Source organism: Antrostomus carolinensis, unplaced genomic scaffold (genome assembly GCF_000700745.2).
Source record: "Antrostomus carolinensis isolate BGI_N321 unplaced genomic scaffold, ASM70074v2 scaffold10199, whole genome shotgun sequence".
Classification (NCBI taxonomy): domain Eukaryota; kingdom Metazoa; phylum Chordata; class Aves; order Caprimulgiformes; family Caprimulgidae; genus Antrostomus; species Antrostomus carolinensis.
Window position 1 is genome coordinate 45,429 of NW_010336401.1, and position 6,299 is coordinate 51,727.

Sequence of the window (6,299 nt, forward strand, 5' to 3'; positions counted from 1 at the left end):
TACTTGGCACTGGTGAGGCTGCACCTTGAGTGCTGTGTGCAGTTTTGGGCCTCTCACTACAAGAAGGACATTGAGGTGCTGGAGCGTGTCCAGAGAAGGGCAACGAAGCTGGTGAAGGGTCTGGAGCAAAAGTCTTATAAGGAACAGCTGAAGGAACTGGGGTTGTTTAGTCTAGACAAAAGGAGGCTGAGAGGACACCTGGTTTAGTCGGTGACTTGTCAGTGTTAGGTTAACAATTGGATTCGAGTATCTTAAAGGTCTTTTCCAATCTAGACAATTCTGTGTGATTCTGTGTATTTCTGGTATCAAAATTCAGTGAAGCTCAGCTTAGTATCAACCACGACAGTGGTACGAATCCAAGTGTAAACAAGGTCAAGACAGACTGACCAACATGCCTGACTACAGTGTGACTTACAGTGTTTGTGCAGATACTAAGGTACAAGTTGTCTTTCTGATTAAAGCACTAGTTCATTTATTCATTTTTAAACAAAGCTTAATGCCCTGAAACAACAAGACTGTACTGTTACATCAAGAGAAACACATGAGCCAGAGTTTACAGAGAACTTCTACTGGCCAGATTCCAACCTAACTAACAAAGTTTTATGTACAATAAAATATAATGAGGACTGGTTTTACCCATTAATTATCAAAATACACTGTTTGCAAGTGTAATTAAGCCCTGCTTTTACAAGCAACTAAACAGAAGTTTGGGCATTATGATTTTTTTGGTGGGTAGGGGGAGATGAATTGCGAGGGGTGGCAAATGTAACTGATGACTCAAGTGCTTCCTAAACACAGTACCAGCACATGAAGTAGATTTTAATTTTTGTTACATATCCTGTAAAACAGATGAGGACTAATACATTACAACTATTTAAACTCTAAATGGCTTTATTATATATATATGCTTTAATATAATAAAGAATTTAAAGGAATCATGAATGTACTGTATTTTTTGGAAACAACACTGGACAAGATGACCCACAATTTTCATAAGGTCTTTATTTTTAAAGAGCTATCAGTTTCTTGCAACCAAAAACATATGTACTTGGTGTAATGAAGGCAGGATATTTTAATTAAAGTCAGTATTCCAAGTAAAACTTGCTGTGTAACCAGAAGCAACAACAACACATTATAACTTCTTGTCCTTCCCTAGTGCAGTGGAGACTAATTACTTGCCCCTGTTTTGAAAGTCTAGTATAGTAAAAAGTCTATTTCAATGCATATCTGTGTTTTCTCTAAACACCACTTTGGTGTAACTGTAACTGTTGTAACCCAAGTGCCTTCAAAAGAATTTAATCTGATACATTATATATACAAACTGTACAAAGAGTTCAAACAGGCTGCCAAAGGTAACATATATTAAAAGGAATTAATAGCCTGAAAAAAATTCACTCCACAAACAGCATTACAATTGATGCTGCTTTGCTAGTTATTCTAAAGGGACGTGGTATTAAAATGTAAAAGTTCCATACTTAACAGATTCTCACCTAATAAACTTGTTTAGATACAACCAAAGCCTACAGTTTTGAAAGAAAAAAGGATTAATTTTTAGAGACGACTTGTTATTTTACAGAATTCTCAGCAATTCAATTTAGATGCTGCAATCCTAGTCCCATGCACTCCGGTTACAGTGGTTTCAGAGCCTGTAAAATTTAAAATGAGTGCTCTTAATACTATTTTACCAGTAAAAGTTAACTGTGTTTTAGGAGGAGTCCAAATGGGAAGAATATAATAAACACATCAACTACATGTACAACCTCTATTACGAAAAAGATAATTACTTTCTGTAATTATTGTTTATTGATTTCTCTTTAATTTATCTAGTACATCTACAAATATTATACCTTTTCTTACAGTTTCCTAACAGAAAGAAAAGCACAGCAAGAGGATAAATCATTTTAATGAACTGGTTTAAAAATACCCAACAATTTTAAGGTTATTTTTACCCTGGATGGTATTTCTAATCCAGTTACAAATGCTGCTCTTCCCCCTCCCTCCCCCTAGAGTTGCAACAGCCTTATGGGTGGAAGGGGAAAGCAAACCGCACCACAAGGGTCGGAATAAGCAGCCAGAAATCACTTAAGTCAGCTTCACTGCTACAAAACAAAAAGCTACCAAAATAAAAATTCCTGTAACTGCTAGGAGTCTCACTAGTGAAATGAAACAAAGAAAATTTAATGTAGTTGTCAAGTGACTTTATCTTCCCCAGAATCAAAATTGCACTTTGAAAATTTCAATGTACCTTCAGATAGGGAACAAGAAGAAAGACGGTCACACCAAAATCTTTATTGCTATTCTAAAATGGCAAAAGATTTAAGATTGATTATTTTAAAGATAATTTTTTTGTAATCACATGAAACACTGTCCTCCCCCTGCAAAGAATTGCCATTGCACATAACGTGATTTCTGTACAGTGCATTACAAGCAGCATCTGAAAGAAAAGTTTTTACAACAAGAAGTTCTAAATTACCGCTCAGTTGCTTTGGGTTTGTGTAACCTAATCATAAATACACTGACTGAAACCTCATAAAGCCTCTATTTAAAGGATATGCAAAGATCATGCCTGTGCTCTTCTTCGAAATTTGTTTAAAATCTATTTATTAAACTTCTGGTACAAAAGGACCAATAATCTTTCATTTGAGAATGAAACAGCCATAAAATTTCTAGATTCTCACTTTTATAACAGAAAACTATGGCAAAAATCTGTATATTCAACAATCAAGAATAACAAAAAAAAAACCCTACCTATTTCTTAATTCTCATGGATTTTTGCAACACCAGTAACACATTTCAGAGTACAGTCCGGTTAATGGCCGCAAAGCTGTACATACATCCCTTCCTGTGACTCAACATATACAATGCATTTTTCAAACATACTTATAGCAGAAAGATCCAACAGACAGAATAAAATACTTGAAGAATATAACCCAAGAATATTTCCAGCTGCGACATTTTGCAGTATGTTAATAGTGCAACACCAGTAACACATTTCAGAGTACAGTCCGGTTAATGGCCGCAAAGCTGTACATACATCCCTTCCTGTGACTCAACATATACAATGCATTTTTCAAACATACTTATAGCAGAAAGATCCAACAGACAGAATAAAATACTTGAAGAATATAACCCAAGAATATTTCCAGCTGCGACATTTTGCAGTATGTTAATAGGCAGCATTTTTTTTATGCTTCATCTTCCTTTTCATCACATGTAATACTTCCTATCCACTTTTTAAAAGCTTAAACTTGAGAAGAAACTTCTTTACTGTGAGGGTGACGGAGCACTGGAACAGGCTGCCCAGGGAGGTTGTGGAGTCTCCATCTCTGGAGACATTCAAGACCCCCCTGGACACCTTTCTATGTGATCTCATTTAGGTTCCTGCTCCGGCAGGGGGACTGGACTAGATGATCTTTCGAGGTCCCTTCCAATCCCTGACATTCTGTGATTCTGTGATTCCACACCTAAAACATTCACCTTTGATTAATGGTTAATATGTACAATCTTTATTTTACTTTTTACTGAATGCACACATTGTAATGAAGAATGAAAGGTTAAAAAATGAGCTATGCAACTCTGAAACCAGAGTAGTCAGTTCACAAAATACAAGGCAATTTTTAATTTATTTATTTATTTTTTAAAAAAGCAGCAGCACCTTTCGAGTTTCAGCTAGATTGATTTATCTAGACCTAATTTCACGTCAGGGGAACCATTATGGTTCATATCCTGTAGAGAATCTAGGAGATCTAGATTAATTACCTGCAGGAGCCTTTTGTTACCTCATTGACATCATAGCAGCTCCAACAGAATTGTGTTGGCCGACATCATACTCTGTTTAAAGGACCTCTAAGGACAAAGGATGAACACAACATCGTACGATTGCAGCCACTGCAAAATCTGAGTGTGCTCATAACACAGGGTCTGTATGTTCTGAAAGGAAATCTCAAGCTGTATTTTTTCTTTCTAAAATACAACGTAAGCATTCAGTAAAATAGTAAACTACTTCCAAATAAGCTCAACATTATTAAGCTTTATCTTTCTGACTATGATTGGCAACAGAAGTACTGCTCCAAAAACACTGAAGTCTCTCTATTCCAAAAGATATCACAGTGGTAGCAATTTAATTGTGTTAAACTCTTCAATTAACACTGTTAAACAGATCAAAATTCTACAAAACTAAGACCTAATTCTGTAATCTAAGTAATATCAGTCACCCAATTACTTTCATGAAGAAGTATGCAATTTTTTGCAGGAGGCAGCTGAAGTGTTTAGACACAGTACAATTTTGCAGCATGCATTTACATTTCAAACTATTAATTTCTTAAAATATAATTTCACTATAAACTATCACTTTTGCAGAGTCATTCTCATTAATACTTAATTTGAATTAAAGTGCAGGCTGGATACCAATCTAAAACATTTAAGAATCTCTCAAATGAATCTGCTCAATCATCCACTGAAAGAAATTTCAATTAATTAGTTTAAGAAATATTAATACACAGAACAGTCACTAAAACAATAAATCAGCATTCTTTCTTCACAGCATGTTTACAGCACCCTTGGGTGCTGTAACTGCTGGTGCCAACCTGAGCAATTCTGACTGTTTAATTTGTATCTTTAAAACATTATTTACATTTATTTATTTGGGGGGGAGTAGGGGGCGGTCTCAGGGGTGGCTTTTTGGTTGTTTGGTTGGTTTGTTGGTTTTGGAGGGTTTTTTTAAACAATGTATTTCCCTGACCATCAGATTTTCATGCATGGAGCATACATAAACTATATCAACACAGCTTGATTTAAAGAGGCACTGAAAAAACACTTGATTCACTTACTTCTATGAATGCTGTCTGATCTGGGCACTTGTACTGCTGACATATCATGCTACACAACAGCATTTTGTCACTACCTAACCAGAGAAACTCTTCTTACAAAGTGTCATCGAAAGCCAGCTTAAATGAATCCCTGATATTTGAATAAAACTCATCAATGAATAAAGCTACTGTGCAGGAAGAATCTGTCAGTAAAATGTGGATTTAGATGGATTTCCTATTAAAACTCTCTATCAGATAGATTAATTAACCCACTTTTAAAAAGTATGAAAGAACAAGTTTACCAAGTCAGTAAGTTCACTTCTGCCTCATTTTATGCCAATGTCATAACAGAAACACTATCCAGATGTTCACAGCATCAAAGAATGAGCAGGTAATCTGCAAATCTGTTGCATCTGGCTCAAGTTAAACATTTACAGTAACTACTGCCATAGGAATAAGACTTGTCACCACTGTAACACTGAAGAAATCGGCTCAGAAGTACTCTCTTCCCACCAGAGGGAGACAAATGATTGCAAAAGCATCATTTGCAAGCTCTGCTCTCTACAGAACCTGGGTCACAAAATTGAATGGTTGTTGAGTGTCAGAAAAGTAACCGATCAAAGACTGACAAAATGACTATTCCATGTTCCTCTCATTCAGCACAGTAATATTAAATCTTAAAACAGTAGGCAAGTCCACTGGTGCCAGAGAGCTTACACACAGTCTAAGTATACACAAAACTGGGAACATAAAGATCAAAGAAAAGAAAAAAAAAAGAAGCATGTTTTCTTTTTATTTCCACAGGTATATATTTCTAATCTATATCTTATACTTCATGGATATAGAAATAGTTGTATTACTATGTTCTAGACAAAAAACACACTCAGTTTTTGATTTTATGTTCTTCAGATTTCACAGAAGTAAAACATTTCAGATAAAAGCAGCTTACTAATGAGACTCAATATACTTGAGTATGTATCAGTGAACAAGTTATCTCAGTAGTAAACCAAAGGAAAAGTTGAAATGTTGAAAGCAACCTGAAACAGTTCTGGTGATTAAGTATCTGTACCATGTGTCATCATCTTAAGTAAAATAATCATAGTGAGTAATTACATCATTATTTTAACAGTGATATATTAGTAGAGTTGCAAGCTGTATATACATCATGCTTCTAAATAAAAATATGCTACCAGGAAACATCATCCTAGTAAAAAAAAATAACTCTGAAACACTAATAGAAGGCTCAAAAAAAAAAGTTATATTTCTGAAACATTTCCAATAATTTTGCATTTACTCTGAATTCCCACACAAAGTAGCAGCAGATGAAGTTAAACCTTCCAATTCTGCAAGAGCTAATTTAATGTCATGTGGGAGGGAGTGGGAAAAGTCTAGGAATTATTTAAGTGGCATGAAAAATGCTACAGAGGAACACTCTGTTTTCCTGTAACTGAAAACACAGCCCATTTCAGAAGGCTAAAAAGAGTGTGCGGG